The sequence below is a fragment of the Myotis daubentonii genome, chromosome 11 (assembly GCF_963259705.1).
Source record: "Myotis daubentonii chromosome 11, mMyoDau2.1, whole genome shotgun sequence".
In the NCBI taxonomy this organism is placed as follows: Eukaryota; Metazoa; Chordata; class Mammalia; order Chiroptera; family Vespertilionidae; genus Myotis; species Myotis daubentonii.
In genome coordinates this window covers 20,123,207-20,140,662 of record NC_081850.1, presented here as the reverse complement: position 1 = coordinate 20,140,662, position 17,456 = coordinate 20,123,207, and the positions used below count along the sequence as shown (strand labels likewise).

At 46.1% G+C, this 17,456-nt stretch overlaps 1 protein-coding gene across 1 annotated transcript in view; it reads left to right on the top strand.

Annotated features, from left to right (window-relative positions):
* Positions 1-780: 780 nt before the first annotated feature.
* The window catches only part of FOCAD (focadhesin), a 286,965-nt gene continuing 270,289 nt past the window's right edge, over positions 781-17,456 (top strand). The window contains exon 1 of the mRNA XM_059656547.1: positions 781-842. The gene's annotated coding sequence lies outside the window, so the exon portion shown is untranslated. The remainder of the gene's footprint in view (positions 843-17,456) is intronic.

Sequence of the window (17,456 nt, the reverse complement as noted above, 5' to 3'; positions counted from 1 at the left end):
TTCTACCTCTCTCCCTCTCCCTTCCTCTCTGAAATAAATAAAAATATATTTTTTAAACAAACAAACAAAAACAAAACCATGGGCAGGGCTCGCTTAAGGTAAAGATTAATCTTTGCGAAGGAAGCTATAGGCCTGTAATGTTGACTTTCCACCATGATCTGCCCAGTGAGGAATTTATGCTAAGACAATGCTGTGCAGTTACTTTCAGTCGCTGGGCTTGTCAGGTCCACCAAATAATCCCTAAACTTGTCCAGTCTACTCTGTCGCCCCTTTTCGTTCACACAGTTCGCTTCAGAAGCCGCTGTGTTGTGTGTTGGCCAAGCAACAGCTCCAAGGGAAAAAACTGAGTGGCAAGACTGTTATCTTCAACAAATTTTCTGAATCCTTAAGCTATTGGTACTATTTTTTCCCCTGGGAAACAAAATCTCCAAATCCTAAGTAGCTACCAAGAGCTGCATAGCGTCTGGGCTGCCAACAGGACCACCGGACGCGCTGCAGTGGCCTCTCCAGACAGGTTCTCAATCTGCTTTCCCTGGGGCTAACTCCCCGCCGCGGCGCAGCCTCGCAGCCGGCACCTGCGCGCGGTCCTTCCTGCTGCGCTGGCTGCGGAGCCAGGCTCTGCCTCCCACGCCATCAAACGGACGCCGAGCCCTGCCTTGGCCTCGGGCACGCGTGCGCACTAGCGAGGGAGGGCGGGCCGAAGCTGGAGGAGGCGGGGCAAGCTCTCTCAGTCAAGCAGTCCATTGGCTATCGCCTCGTAGACCACGCCTCCGGGCTTTGGAGACGGCGGGGCGGGCCACGTTGGGCTGCGGGCTTGGGGCTGAGCTTGTGGCAAAAGAGAGGTAAGCGATGCGGGGTGGCAGGCGGCGGACAGTCGGCCGCTGCCCGTGATCGGACGCGTCCGGGTCGCACCCGTCTGTGGCTTATCTCAGCTTGCGTGCCGGGCGGCCGAGGCCTTGCGGGCCTGGCGCTCTGCGGGGAGATGGGGCAGTGGAGCATGTGGCCGCAGGGCCGTGTCGCGGTGTGGGGCGGCCTGCAGGGGACACAGGTCTTGCCGTTTGCCCTCGTCTCGTCTTTTCTGGATTCTGGACCTCACGGGGACTAGGCCTTCCTCGTTAGAGAGCGCGATGATGCCTGGTGGGGCCGGCTCTGGTGCCTGCGGCGGCGTCAGCGGGATCCTGACTCTGAAACTGATCATGTGGTCCTTGCATCTTACCTGCAGTAGTTTGCAGTCATTGCAGACCCTTCGAAGGGGTCCCAAGTCCAGGGCACTGCAGGGGCTTCTGTCCGTGTCTTGTCTGGTCTAGGGTGACTGTCTCCTCATTGCTAGTGACTCACTCAGTTCCTGTCCACTTTAGTGCAAAGGTTTATGGGTTAGCAGGGCCTGTTTTCAGATCTCCTGGTTCTCTGGTCCTCACTTGCGGGAATTACCCTAAGAAATAGTATGTGTCTGTATGTACATAATGGCACATACATGTATGTTTTGAAATGTCTGCAAAAGCTATGCGGAGATTTGCGGAGACTTGCACTTATGTTGCACCTGCTCCCTGTGAGTTTTAATTTCAGCTGTGGCATCCTAATCCCTTAGTTTAGTTCCTGAATTTGGAGCTTCTGAAATCAATGAAGTCATCCTATCAAGTATCCTGCAATCTTCATCCATTCAACAGACCTTTTGATGGCTGCCTTGATGGTCAGGGTCTTAAGCTACAAACAAATGAGCATTCCTGCCTTTTCTATCAGTTTATCTGCCAGTTTTCTTTTCTAGATTTGAGATGGAATTTTTGTGGATGGTTCAATTTCAGGTTCTAGATTTAGGAACAGAAGCTTATGATCCTATATCATCAGATAGAACTCTTCTGGGACCTCCTTGCTTTCTTTACTTTTTCCTCTAGTAAGCCTCAGACCATGACGGCCCAGAGCCCTAATCTTGCTAATTGTACTACTAAAGACCCCTAGGTCTGAAGGCCTATCTGTAAAGTGAGGAGGATGGGTTTGAAATATTCTGTAATTTTGAGATGTTTAACAATAGGAGGGGCAAATGGCATGTTTATTGTGTTAACAGACCTGACCATTTTAAAAACGCAGGTTGTATTTTATGCTTAAGTGTTAAATTTTTTGAATTTGTTCACATTCAGTTTCTGACTGTCAAGCAAGTGTATGTTTTTAATATTGATTCACATCCAACTCCTGTATACAAAGCACTATGACTCATCTGAATTTTGAAATATAATAATCAGAAGCTTTTAAATGTAACATATAGTGGTATGATATAAAAACAATTGGATATGAATGCAATTTTCAAAGCAATTTTACTCCCTTTTATAGATAAGTGGTATCTAAAACCTCTGTTTGGGCTATTTGCTTACTTGGTCAATGTTAGGTAGTTACCATTACCTGGCTAATATCTATCAATACGTGGATATGTTAACCATTATTTTATCAACCTAAAATTTACTATATTTTAATTGATTGCTGCTTCCAGTAGAGAATTGATAATCAAAAGGTAATAAATTATTAGTTTGAGAATAAAAATATCCATAAAGATGTAACAATAGTTTTCCATTTATTGACTGATTGATGGTACTGTACTCATGAGTACATCTCTTGGCCTTCCTGCAGGAGTAAAATGATATCTAAAACTAGTGGCCTGGTGCACAAATTCATGCACATTGAAAGGAAATTAATTAGAATAAATATTTTAATATTGCTAGTCACCCTTTCTCTATAATAGAAGTGTCAACTGAATTCATGATCAATAAGACAGATCCAAACACACACATGCGATTGGCGCCAGCAAGAGCTTTATATGTACCGTGTGTGCACAAATCAACTTAGCCTTTTATAGATATACTAGAGGCCCGGTGCACAAAAATTTGTGCACTCGGGGAGGAAGGGGGGGTCCCTCAGCCCGGCCTGTGCCCTCTCCCAGTCTGGGAACCCTCGGGAGATAACAACCTGCTGGCTTAGGCCTGCTCCCGGGTGGCAGAGGGCAGGCCCAATCCCTAGGTGCAGCCCCTGGTCGGGCTCAGAGCCAGGGCCATTTGGGGAGTTGGGGCACCGCCCCATGTCATGCACAGAGCAGGGAGGATCAGGAGGTTGCGATGCCACCCTCAGTCACGCTCAGGGTAGGGCCGATTGGGGGGTTGGGGCACCGCCCCCTGTCACACTCAAGGCAGGGTCGATGGGGAGGTTGCGGTGCAACCCCCTGTCATGCACAGAGCAGGGCCAATCAGGGGGTTGGGGCGCTGGCCCCTGTCACTCACAGAGCAGAGCCCATCAGAGGGGTTGGGGCGCCGCCACTCTCACACTCAGGGCAGGGCCGATGTGGAGGTTATGGCTCTACCCCGTCACACACAGAGCAGGACCCGTTGGGGGGGGGGGGGCGGGGGAGGGAGGGGGTTGGGGCACCACACCCTGTCACACACAGAGCAGGGCCGATCAGGGGGTTGGGGCACTGCACCCTGTCACACACAGAGCCGCAGAGCGATCAGGGGGTTGGGCAGCTCCCCCCTATCAGGTACAGAGCAGGGCTGATCAGGGGGTTGGGGCGCCTTCCCCTGTCCCGAACCTAGCAGGGCGGATAGGGAGGTTGTGGCCCCGCCCCCTGTCGCACACAGAGCCGCAGGGCGATCAGGGGGTTCAGGGGGTTTGGGCACTGCCCCCTGTCACACTGATGCCGGTGCCGGGAGGCCTCGCGGCTCCGCTGATCCCCGTGCACTGGGTGTGTGTGTGGGGGGAGTGTCCCTCAGCCCAGCCTGCCCCCTCTCACATACTGGGAGCCCTCAGGCGTTGACCCCCATCGCCCTCCAATCGCAGGATCGGCCCCTTGCCCAGGCCTGATGCCTCTGGCCTAGGCGTTCGGCCCGGGCAGCGGGGACCCGCAGCTGCAGTGGCCCCACGATCGTGGGCTTTGCTTTAGGCCCAGGCAAGGGACCCCTAGCTCCTGGGACTGCCAGCTTCGACCGTGCCCAGCTCCCATCGCTGGCTCCACCCCTACTTCCTGCTATCACTGGCCAGGGCGGAAAAGGCACCTGATTCTCTGATCATGGCTGGGGGGCAGGGCAAAGGCAGCCCCAGGGCCGCCTTTGCCCTGCCCCCCAGCTCTTAGCTCCCCCCTGGGTTTCCGATCACTGTGAGTGGCAGGGGGCTTCTTCCTGCTTTCCCTTTGGCCTCCCTGCATTGTGCCTACATATGCAAATTAACTGCCATCTCAGTTGGCAGTTAATTTGCATATAGCCCTGATTAGCCAATGAAAAGGGTAGCTCGTACGCCAATTACCATTTTTCTCTTTTATTAGTGTTGACTAGAGGCCCGGTGCACAAAAATTTGTGCACTTGGGGGGGCGGGGGGGGGTTCCTCAGCCCAGCCTGTGCCCTCTCACAGTCTGGGACCCCTCGAGAGATAACAAACTGCTGGCTTAGGCCTGCTCCCGGGTGGCAGAGGGCAGGCCCAATCCCTAGGTGCAGCCCCTGGTCGGGCTCAGAGCAGGGCTGATAGGGGAGTTGGGGCGCCACCACCTGTCATGCACAGAGCAGGGCGGATCAGGAAGTTGCGATGCCACCCTCAGTCACGCTCAGGGTAGGGCCGATTGGGGGGTTGGGGCACTGTCCCCTGTCACACTCAAGGCAGGGTCGATGGGGAGGTTGTGGCGCCACCCCCTATCACACACAGAGCAGGGCCGATCAGGGGGTTGGGGCGCTGCACCCTGTCACACTCAGGGCAGGGCCGATGGGGCGGTTATGGCTCTACCCCGTCACACACAGAGCAGGGCCCGTGAGGGGCAGTTGGGGTGTCACCCTCTATCACCCACAGAGCAGGGCTGATCAAGGGGTTGGGGCGCCGCCACTGTCACACTCAGGGCAGGACTGGTGGGGAGGTTATGGCTCTCCCCCGTCACACACAGAGCGGGGCCCGTGGGGGGGGGGTTGGGGCACTGCACCCTGTCACACACAGAGCAGGGCCCGTGGTGGGGGCAGTTGGGGCGCCACACCCTGTCACACATAGAGCAGGGCCGATCAGGGGCTTGGGGCACCGCAGCCTGTCACACACAGAGCCGCAGGGTGATCAGGGGGTTGGGGAGCTCCCCCCTACCGGGCACAGAGCAGGGCTGATCAGGGGGTTGGGGTGCCTTCCCCTGTCACGAACAGAGCAGGGCAGATAGGGAGGTTGTGGCCCCACCCCCTGTCACACACAGAGCCACAGGGCGATCAGGGGGTTTGAGTGCTGCCCCCTGTCACGCTAATCCTGGTGCCGGGAGGCCTCGTGGCTCCGCTGATCCCGGTGCTGGGAGGCATATTACCCTTTTACTATATAGGATAGAGGCCTGGTGCACAGGTGGGGGCCGGCTGGTTTGCCTTGAAGAGTGTCCTGGATCAGGGTGGGGGTCCCCACTGGGGTGCCTGGTCAGCCTGGATGAGGGGCTGATGGCTGTTTGCAGCTGGTCACACACCCTTCAGGGTGGGGGTCCCCACTGGGGTGCCTGGCCAGTCTGGGTGAGGGGCTGAGGGCTGTTTTCAGGCTAGTGGGTGACTGAAGCTCCCAACCGCTCCTTTTTTTCTTTTTCTTTTTTTATTCTGGGCCAGCTTTAGCTCTGAGGCTTGGCTTCAGCTCTTAGGCCTCTGTTGCTGAAAGCAGGTATCTGGTTTGTTTGGGTTCTATAATCGAAACACTGTTTCAACTCCAGGTCTGAGATCCCGGCTGGCTGAAAGCAGGTTTCTGGGGTTTTGTTTAGCTTCTATATTTGTAACAATGTTTCAAACTGGAAGCTCAGAGGCCGGCAGCGGTAGGCGGGGAATGTTGGAGTCCTCCGTCACTGAAGCAAGCAAGCCTCATGTTCGCTTCAAGCTGCTTGGCTGCCAGCCACCATCTTGGCTGGCAGTTAATTTGCATATCGCCCTGATTAGCCAATGGGAAGGGTAGCGGATGTACGGCTAATTACCATGTTTCTCTTTTATTAGATAGGACTAGAGACCTGGTGCATGAAATTCATGCACTGGGGGTGGGGGGTGGGGGGAGGAGTTCTCCCTCAACCAAGCCTGCTCCCTCTCCAATCTGGGACACCTTGGGGATGTCCGACTGCCAATCCTAAACCAGCAGTCAAACATCCCTCTCGCAATCTGGGACTGCTGGCTCCCAACTGCTCACCTGCCTGCCTGACTGATTGCCCCTAAATGCTTCTGCCTACCAGCCTGATCACCCCTAACCACTCCCCTGCCAACCTGATTGACACCTAACTGCTCCCCTGCCAGCCCAATCTCCCCCAACTGCCCTCCCCTGTAGGCCTGGATGCCCCTAACTGCCCTACCCTGCCAGCCCGGTTACCTCCAACTGCCCTCCCCTGCAGGCCATCTTGTGGTGGCCATCTTTGACCACATAGAGGGGCCATCTTGTTCGAGGGCATGATGGTCAATTTACATATTACCTCTTTATTATATAGGATAATAAACTTGCTTAATTAGTCCTGCTTTCTGATTTAGCTAAACTTTTTCCAGCCCAGTGAAGCACCCCAACTTCTCTTTCTGGTAATTGTCAGCAACACAGCAGTAAATATCAACACGAAACAGATTATTATTGTAGATCATGCAGGGAGAACAAAGGGTAAAATATTTTCCTGCAGCAGTGTTTGACTGTATTCTGCGCAGTGAGAAAACCTGAAGTCGTTTTCAAGGTCCACCATTTCTTACTTCTATTCCGTCAGGTCAAATTTCTAAGCTTTCTAAATCTCCGTTCTCTGGCTAATGAAAAGAAAATAGGATTCTCCTGAGTTTCCTATCTACCTCTTCCAGGACTTCTGTGAGGATCAAATGAGATGAGGCATGGGAAAACGCTTCACAGACATTTGGTTGTAGTATAAAATGTTTCCATCTGGCTATAAAGCAAGTCGAGTTCCTGGGCTGAAGAAATTCCAAGGAGGCTAGTCACTAGGGAGAGGAAGCCAGGCGTTGCTATGTGATATCATTACCCGGTGCCCACAGCGACCTTTAACTGGGCTGGGCTGGGCTGTGGGCCACATTTTGCCCCAGGGCGCCTCGGCAGCATTGACTGCAATTCGGTGGGCTGTCGCTCCGGGGTGGTGGCGGGGCCTGTGCCACACTTGGGGGAAGCCGAGTGTTGGTTTGTGGGTGCCAGGTCCACGGTGCTGTTTCTCTGTCAATGGCCAGTGCGCATCATGGCAGCTCCTGCATTGAGCGTCTGCCCCCTGATGGTCAGTGCGTGTCATAGTGACTGGTCAGATGGTTGGACACTTAGCATATTAGCATTTTATATATATAGATAGTTCTCCTGAAATATAATATTCATAACCTTGTGATACTTTTTAGATATTGTCCACAAGCCATTAGTTGAATTATTTGTTTACATCACTATTAGGGCCATGGAAAATTCAAGAAAATACAACTTTTTGTTAAAAAAATATGTTTTTATTGATTTCAGAGAGAAGGGAGAGGGATAGAAAGATAGAAACATCAATGATGAGAGAGAATCATCGATTGCCTGCCTCCTGCATGCCCCCCACTGGGAGTTGAGCACACAACCTGGGCATGTGTCCTAACTGGGAATTGAACCATGACCTCCTGTTCATAGGTCAATGTCAACCACTAAGCCATGCCAGCTGGGCCAGCTTTTTTTAATTTAATCTTCACCCAGGAGTATGTTTTTATTGATTTTTAGATATACAGGGAAAGGGAGAAAAAGAAAAACATCCATCAGGTACCTGCCATACATGCCCTGACTGGGAATCGAACCTGCAACCTTTAGATGTACAGGATTGTATTCCAACCAAACTGAGCCACTCAGCCATAGCAAGAAAATACAACTTTTAAAAATTTTGCTTTTCTTAAAAAAGTTAAATCTTTATTGTTGAAAATATTACATATGTCCCTTTTTCTCCCCCTCCATTGAACCCTTCTAGCCCACCCTCAACCCCTGCCCCAGGCCTTCCCCACACTTTTGGGTCATACATGTATTATTCCTTCTTGATCACATTCATTCTTAGCCACAACACAGTTTCTATTTTTCCTTTTATGGGAAAACTATACTTATGTGTCCAATTACTTTCCTCTTATTTATTTACTTATTTAGAGAAGAAGGGAGAGAGAGATATTTATTTTTCTACTTACCTATGAGAGAGAGAGAGACAGAGGGACACAGAGAGAGACAGACAGAGACATCGATTTATTGTTATGCTTATTTATGCATTCATTGGTTGTCTCTTGTGTATGCCATGATAGGAGATGGAAGCTGCAACCTTGGTGTATGGGGATGATGCTCTAACCAACTAAGCTAGTCAGCTAGGGCTCCTCCTATTCTTTCTTAAATTCAATTTAATTAGGCTTTCCTCCTCATCATTCTAAAAGAACTTCTCAAAGTCACAATGACTTTCATTTTGCTAAGTCTAAAGGTTGTTCTCTTTTTTTTATATATACTAGAGGCCCCGTGCACAAAAATTTGTGCACTGGGGGGGGGGGAGGTGGGGGGTTCCTCAGCCCGGCCTGTGCCCTCTCGCAGTCTGGGACCCCTCGGGAGATAACGATCTGCTGGCTTAGGCCTGCTCCCAGGTGGCAGAGGGCAGGCCCAATCCCTAGGTGCAGCCCCTGGTCGATCTCAGAGCAGGGCCAATTGGGGAGTTGGGGCGCCGCCCCCTGTCATGCACAGAGCAGAGCGGATTGGGAGGTTGCGATGCCACCCTCAGTCACGCTCAGGGTAGGGCCGATTGTGGGGTTGGGGCACCGCCCCCTGTCACACTCAAGGCAGGGTCTATGGGGAGGTTGCGGCACCATCCCGTCACACACAGAGCAGGGCCCATCAGGGGGTTGAGGAACCCCCCCGTCACACACAGAGCAGGGCCTGTTGGGTGGGGTGGTTGGGGCGCTGCACCGTCACACAGAGCCGCAGGGAGATCAGGGGGTTGGGGAGCTCCCTCCTATGAGGCACAGAGCAGGGTCGATCAGGGGGTTGGGGCGCCTTCCCGCGTCACGAACATAGCAGGGCAGATAGGGTGCCACTGGGGTGCCTGGCCAGCCTGGGTGAGGGGCTGATGGCTGTTTACAGGCTGTCCAAGGCCCCCAGCGGGTACCCTCACTCCATGAGGATGTGGCCATCCTGGGTGAGGGGCTGATAGCTGTTTGCAGGCTGGCCACAGCCCCCATTCACCCAAGCTCCCAGTGGAGCCTGGCTGGAAGCAGGTATCTGGGATTTATATAGCTCCATGGCTGCCGGCCGCCATCTTGGTTGGGTCAATTTGCATATAGCTGCTCTGATTGGCTGGAGGGCGTGGCCTGGGGCGTAGCAAAAGTACAGTCAATTAGCATCTTTGTCTTTTATTAGTGTAGATATAACTCTTGATTTCAGAGGGGAAGGTAGAGGGAGAGAGAGATAAAAAAATCAATGATGAGAGAGAATCATCGATTGGCTGCCTCCTGCACATCCCCTACTGGTGATGGAGCACTCAACCCGGGCACATGCCCTTGACTGGAATCGAACCTGGGACCCTTCAGTCTTCAGGCCAATGGTCTATCCAATGAGCCAAACCGGTTAGGGCAAGATCGTTCTTTTCTTTAAAAATTTATATTTATTGTTGAAAGTATTACAGATGTCCCCTCCCTCCTGCCCCCCAACCCTCCCTGGACTTCCCGCTGCAGTTTGACAATCAGTTTGAGGCAGCTCTGCCTCTGTATCTATTGTTCATAAGTTTTCATTTTGTTGATAGTTTCTTTTGCTGTGCTTTTTATTTTGATGTAGTTCCATTTGTTTATTTTCTCTTTTGTTCTCCTTGCCCTTGGAGATGTATTGGCAAACACATTGCTACAAGAGATGTCTGAGATTTTGCTACCTATGGTTTCTTTTAGGATTTTTATGGTCTCACAACTTACATTTAAGGATTTTATCCATTTTGAGTTTATTCTTGTGTATGGTGTACGTTGGTGGTCCAGTTTGATATTGTTGCATGTACCTGTCCAATTTTCCCAGCACCATTTATTAAAGAGACTGTCTTTACTCCATTGTAGGTGCTTGCCTCCTTTATCAAATATTAATTGAGCATAATGACTTGGGTCAATCTCTGGGTTCTCTGTCCTGTTCCATTGATCTATATGCCTGTTCTTGTGCCAGTACCAGGCTGTTATGAGTACAGTGGCTTTGTAGTATAGCTTGAGATCGAGTATTGTGATTCTTCCAACTTTGTTCTTCTTTCTCAAGATTGCTGTGGTCTTTTCTGGTTCCATATAAATTTTTGGAGTATTTGTTCTAGATTTGTGAAATATGCCTTCAGTATATTAATAGGAATTGCATTGAATCTATAGATTGCTCTGGGTAGTATGGACATTTTAATGATGTTAATTTTATGAATCCATGAACACTGTATATTCTTCCACTGGTTTATATCTTCTTCAATCTCTTTTTTCAATGTTCTTTAGTTTTGCGAGTAATAGTCTCTTATCTCCTTGGTTAAGTTTGTTCCTAAGTATCTTAATTTTTTTTTTTTTTTTGCAATGGTAAATAAGATTTTTTTCTTTTTTTTTTAGTTTCTCTTTCTGAGAGTTCATTATTGGTGTATAAAATGCCATCAATTTGTGGGTGTTAATTTTGTATTCTGCTACATTGCCGGATTCATTTATTAAATCTAGTAGTTTTTTGGTGGAGTCTATAGCTTTTTTATGTACAATATCATGTCATCTGTGAATAATGACAGTTTTACTTCCTCCTTTCCAATTGGGATACCTGTTATGTTTCCTTCTTGTCTGATTTCTGTGGCTAGCACTTCCAGTACTAAGTTGAATAAGAGTGGTGAAAGCGGATATCTCTGTCTTGTTCCTGTTCTTAGGGGAAATAGTTTAAGTTTTTGCCCATTGAGTGTGATGTTCACTGTAGGTTTGTCATATATGGCCTTTATTATGCTGGGATATGATGCCTCTATTCCCACTTTGCTGAGAGTTTTTAATCAAAAATGGATGTTGTATTTTTTTTAATGCTTTTTCTGCATCTATTGATAGGATTATGTGAGTTTTGTCTTTTAGTTTATTTAAGTGATGTATCATGGTTATTGATTTGTGAATATTATACCAGCCTTCCATCCCTGAACATTTCCTTGATCTTACTTGGTCCTGGTGTGTGATCTTCTTAATATATTGTTGAGTCCGATTTGCTAATATTTTGCTGAGGACTTTAGCATCTAAGTTCATCAGGGATATTGGCTTGTAATTCTCTTTCTTTGTAGTGTCTCTATCTGGTTTTAGAATTAGGATAATGTTGGCCTCATAAAAAGAGCTCGGAAGTGTTCCTTTCTTTTGGATTTTTTGGAATAGTTTGAGGAGTACAGGTGCTAGTTCTTCTCTGAATGTTTGGTAAAGCCGTCCAGACCAGGGCTTTTGTTTGCTGGGAGTTTCTGTACCTGCTGCCCCTGTGGTCTTCCCCATCTCAGTGAATGGAAACTCCATCCTTTCCATGACTCGGGCCAAAAACTTGGGTGTCATCCTTGACTCTTTCTCTCATAATCCACATACAAACTAATGAAAAAGCCCGTTAGCTGTTATCTTCAAAATACATCTAGAATCTGAGTACTCCTCACTCCCCACTGCTCCGAGCCCCCATTTGTCTATGTCCTTGATGTTGTAATAGTATTTGTTATTGGTTACCACCTATTCCCGGGAGGGGGGCGGGTCTTTCACTGGTCTTGCCCAGGCTCACTCATGTGGTGATGGGGATTGGTGGGTTTGGAAGCTGCAGCTCAGATGGCTTGTCTCTGCTGCATGTGGTCCGGTAAGCTGTCCCACGCCTCTTTACATGGTGGTTTAATGGAAGCAAGAGAGCCAGTGGAAGCCGCATGGCCTTTAGAGACCTAGACTAAGAATTCCCACAACTTTATTTCCGCCCTGTTAATCAAAGCAGATCATGAGGACAGCCCCGATTCAGGGGATGGAGAAATAGACTACCTCTTTATGAGGGGAACAGCAAAGTCACCTGTACAGAAAGGTGCAAACAGGAATTGGGAAGAATTGGGGGCCATTTTTTCCCCCCGCAATCTACCATAGCTTTCTAACTGGTCTCTTCTATTCTCTCAGTGCCCTCTTTAATATTGTCAACAGCAGTAAAGGGATTAAAAACTAGAACATAAACAAAAAAAACAACAAAACTTGAGTGGATTTCCTTTCTTTTTTGCCCTAAACTCTCCAATGGCTTCCCATTACCACTCAAAGTTAAAAGGCATCTTTGCAGAGGTCTGTGAGGTTTGCCATGACCCGACCCCTTGGTTGCGTCTCTAACTTTATTTCCAACTCCTCTCTCCCTCGCAAACTAAATCTGCTCAGTTAGCTTCTATTCTGTTTCGTAGTCATACGAGGCCTACTCTCCCTCTGGCTTTTATACGGCTGTTCTTTCTGCCTAGAATCAGTCTTCTTCTTGGAGACTATGGACTCCTCTACTTCCTCTAAGTCTTTGCTCATGTTTCACCTCTGTGAGCCTTTCCTGATCACTCTCTTTGGAACTGGAACCTCTCTCTAATATTAACCCCCTCCCCTGCTTTACTTTTGGGGCTAGCACTCATCTTATAAAATAATAGTGTTATCCACTATTTTGCTTATTTTTATCTTTCCTTTACTAAGACTGTGATCTGTAGAGCCAGGGATTTTTGTCTGTATCCCCAGTGCTCAGAACGGTGTCTGGCACAAGGTAGGTATCTAATAAATACTTGTTGAATGAATGAATGAATGAATGAATGAATGGTAGGCTTTTGGTACCAAACATTTTCCAGGCCTAGGTATCTCTTCCATGTTTATGCAAAAACTCTTGAAACTGATTCTGGGTTCTTATCTGAGGAAATTCCTGCCCTCTTTGTGCAGGTACTTTTGTGATCCGTTTTTCTTTTTAAGAGGTCTGCTGTCAAAGTGTTCTTCCCATCCAGGCTTTTTGTTCTTTGAAAGCAGAGCATCACATTCTCTAATCAGCTGCATAGAATGCCGGCTCAGTAGATTCTTAATAGCAACCTCTTCACTTTGAGTTGTACATCATAACATTTTTGTTCAAAGCAAAGATGAAATAGTGAATATGTGAAAGGAACAGTCTAAGGCAGAAAAATTTCAACCCTTTTTGTTAAACTGTTGGACCTTCCCTGTCTCCAAAATATTTTATTGAGAACTTCAGGTAAGAGAGATGTTTTTATTAGTAAAGTTAAAGTATTTTACATACTGATTGATAGCATAATCTTATTATAAACTCAGTCTGAATCTTGAAGCTATCATAATGAGCAAGTGAGGACAGGGCTGACTCCATCTTGAAGGTAATCCACCTGCTTAACTTCTGAGGGAAGGAACCCTGATCTTTGACCTCCCTTCATCCCCCGTTGGCCTCTGGAATGTGTACAGAGGCTTCTGGCTAATCATGGCATTTTCATTAATCCTCTGGGGCAAGGTGTCCTCCGTGCTATCTCTCTTAGCTCACCCTGGCGCCAGGGCCTCCTGGTATCTGGCCCCTTGATTCCCCCTGACCACCCATGAATTCCTTTTCTAGAACATGGGTCCATCTCTAACCAGGGATCATAGAGGGCACTGAGTGCCCTGCTGTGGCCCAGGGTGCCAGTTCTGTACTAAGCTCCGTAGTAAACTCATCATCTGACGAGCTGGACTTGTCTGCTTCCTTCTCTGCCTCTCAGCTCCTTCAGCATTTGGAGGCCACTTTGCAACCACAGCCTCTTTGCAGAACTGGGCACAGCCTTTGAAATTACTGATTATGAATGAAGATGATAATCTTTTAAGTGCCTCAGTCTCCAATTTATTTTTATATTTCGGTTTTGTATTTTGTTTTTGTTGCATACTATTAAGGAAAACTCCATTCACATAAACTACCAGTTGCAAACAGTAATAATTTTTAAGCAGGTTACATTGCAATTGTACAACTTCAGGTTATTGTTTTCCATTTTGTTCTATTTTTAAAAATATCATATTGAGGAAAATTTCAAACACACACATAAGTAGGGAGTACAGAAAGGGAACTTAGTTTCAACAAAAATCAACATTTTCAATCTTGTTTTCTCTTTCCTCCAACAGGTTTTCTTCCTCTGGCTTTTTTAAAAAAGTAATTAACAATAAGGACTTTTTATTTCATTTTTTAGGACTTTTAATTTTAAATTTAATTACTGTGTCCTTGTTGCAGCTAACAAAATTAACACAAATTCCTTACTGTTACCTGTAGTGAATCCATATTTCAGAATTTCTCACTTGTGCCACGGATGTCTTGCTATCGTTGATTTGTTGGAATCATAATCCAAATAAGGTTTCCAAATTGTATTTGGTTATTGTGTCTCTCTGGTCACTTATACTATACTAGTCCCTCCACCCCTTCCATTTCCCATGTCATTGATTTGTTGGAGAAACAGTCATTTGTCCTTAAAATGATTTTGTTTACCTTGTTCCTTTACCTATTGTATTGTCTACAAATTGGTAGTTAAATATACAGATCTGTGTAGATCCATTTTGAATTTATTTAGGCAACAGTATTCTTAGAGGGTTCTGTGTATATCTTATTCCATCACATCATGAGGATACAATGTCTGGTTTTTCCCTTTTAGTGATGCTAAAATGAATCAATGGGTTCAGGTGGGGTCATCCTTATTTCTCAAAAAGGAAGTTCCCATCATTTTTTAACCTAACAGTTTTAGCAGTAATTCATGATTCATTCCCAAATCAATTCTATATTAACAAAGTGATGTAATACCTTTAAATGTATTTTTTAAAGAAATGAATACATTTTAATTCTTTTCTTCACATCTCTGTTCACAATATCACTTCACAACTAATTTTTACCTTTTCTGCTCCCAGAATCCTACATTTGCACATGTATACAGTACCTTCAGAATGTACTGAGCATTTGACATAAAGCTGGGAAGGAGATATGAAATGGAATGACAGTGAAGGTTGTGGAAGTAGAGGGAGTAAGGATTATCTACTCACCTACTACCTACTAGCTTGCCTGTCTCAATTCCCTCTCTCTTTGTCTCTTCTTTGTTTTTAGTTTGTAAGATTTTTTTAAAGCTGTGTAGGATAGTTATGGTTTAGAGGGATTGGAAAGTGGGTATGCCTGGGACAGATGTTACTAGCAGCATTGGTATTGGGTATGAATTGAATGTTAATCTAGGCTGCAGCTAAGCATACAAATTTTAACATTTGCCTGGTGTAGTCAAAATTGGTCTCAAATAAATTTGAGAAGTAAATCAAACTTGTACTCTCTGCACTTAGCACCCTGCTGACATGGACAAAGGTACATTGTACCCCAAACACTGAGAAGGTTCATGCATTGCTGTGACGTTTTAAAAAGAGACGAATGATGCCTTTAGTCTTCTGCTTATCGGTGTGCGCTTCTTTCTTCCCGTTGTCAGAACCCCAACCTTGGAGTTATCCTTCACGCTTCTTTCATTCCACATTTCACCCATTAGCAGATTTTGTCAAAATATATGTAATGCCTGACCTCTGCTCACCACCTCCACTGCTATTCCCCTCATCTAAGGCACCGTGATTTCTTTCCTGGATTATTGCTGTGACCTCCTAACTGATCTCCTTTTATCCATCCTTGCCCTCTGAGGGTCTGTTCTCCTTAGAAGCTAGAACAGTGATGCTAACCTATGACATGCCATAGGTGACACGCGAACTCATTTTTTTGGTTGATTTTTCTTTGTTAAATGGCATTTAAATATATAAAATAAATATCAAAAATATAAGTCTTTGTATTACTATGGTTGCAAATATCAAAAATTTCTATATGTGACACGGCACCAGAGTTAAGTTAGGGTTTTTCAAAATGCTGACACGCCGAGCTCAAAAGGTTCGCCATCACTGAGCTAGAATGATCTTTTTAATTTTTTAAAAAATATATTTTATTGATTTTTTACAGAGAGGAAGGGAGAGGGATAGAGAGTAGAAACATTGATGAGAAAGAAACATCGATCAGCTGCCTCCTGCACACCTCCTACTGGGGATGTGCCCGCAACCAAGATACATGCCCTTGACCAGAATCGAACCTGGGACCCGTCAGTCCACAGGCCGACACTCTATCCACTGAGCCAAACCAGTTAGGGCTAGAATGATCTTTTAAAAATGACAGTTAAGTATGCCATCTCTCCTTCCCAAATCCTCTAGGACTTACCCTCTTGGGGAATCCAAAGGCCCACAGTGCCCCCCAGGAGCTATGAGATCTGGGCCCCTGTTTCACTCCGTTGTCTCTTACGGCCCAACTTGCTCACTTGCACCAGCCACACTGGTGCCCGTGGCCTTCCCTAAACCTGGCCAGCGTGCTTCCACCTTAAGGGTGTTGCCCTCGCTGGGTCTTCTGCCAGGAATGCTCATTTTTTCCTTCACATCTCTGTCCAAATGTCATCATATCTGAAAGGCCTTTCTTTAATCTTTGACAGATCAAAACATATATAGACTTCCATTAAAATTTACCTATTGATGACTACAATTTATTTTAGGTGTTATATTTTATATGCATTTTGAAAATTAAGCTCTTTGTACTGCAATATAAGTGACTAAAAATACCTTCCTTCTATAAAGTTTCAATTATATTAGATGAATAAGTTGTAGAGATGATATAGCATAGTGCCTATAGTTGACAGCATGGTGAGTATAGTATTATGCTTTCATGTTGATTTCTTACCACACTCACAGAAAAAAACAAAGACAAAGCTTGGAGGGTGTTGCCTATGTCTGTTGCCTTGATTGTGGTGGTGATATCATGAGTGCTTTGTATGTCAGACTCATCAAACTGTACACATTCAATATATGCGTTTCTTTGTATATCAATTCTACTCCAGTAAATCTGTTTAAAACTCCCTACTCTCTCGACTGAGGCTAACATACTTGATTAAAATGAGATTAGAGGAAGTTGAACACACTGGAGGAACACTTAATTTTTTTCAGGGGCAGATGGATTAATCTCCTGGCAAACAATTTAGAATCAAAGGTAATTCTGTTAGCTTACTTGTTTGGAACTCTGCAGGACCATTATAGCTTCTAATAACTCAAAGGTGTGACTTTCTCATTAAATAGCTCTTAATAAGTAGTGTAATTGGATCAAGTTAAGCCTTTTTTATCTGATGTGTGCTGTGAGGAAACTGCCTCCTTAGACAGTGATAAAGGACCATGGTTTCCAGTGAGTAAATGAGATCACTAATTTTTTTGTTGAGCCTAAAAACTGATCTTGTGTTTTTATTTGAGGAGAATTCATAATTTCTATTTAATGTAAAAATAATATACACCCATTGCAGGGGAAAAAAAATTAAATGTAGCATTTATAAAGAGAAATATAATAGGATGTAATCACTCATCAGAAATAACCTTAACATTTTTGCATATTCACTTCATTTTTTCTTAATCATGTGTGTGTGTGTGTGTGTATGTATGTATGTATGTGTGTGTGTATATGTGTGTGTATTTAAATGTGTAGCTCAGTCAATGAATAACTTTACACAAAAG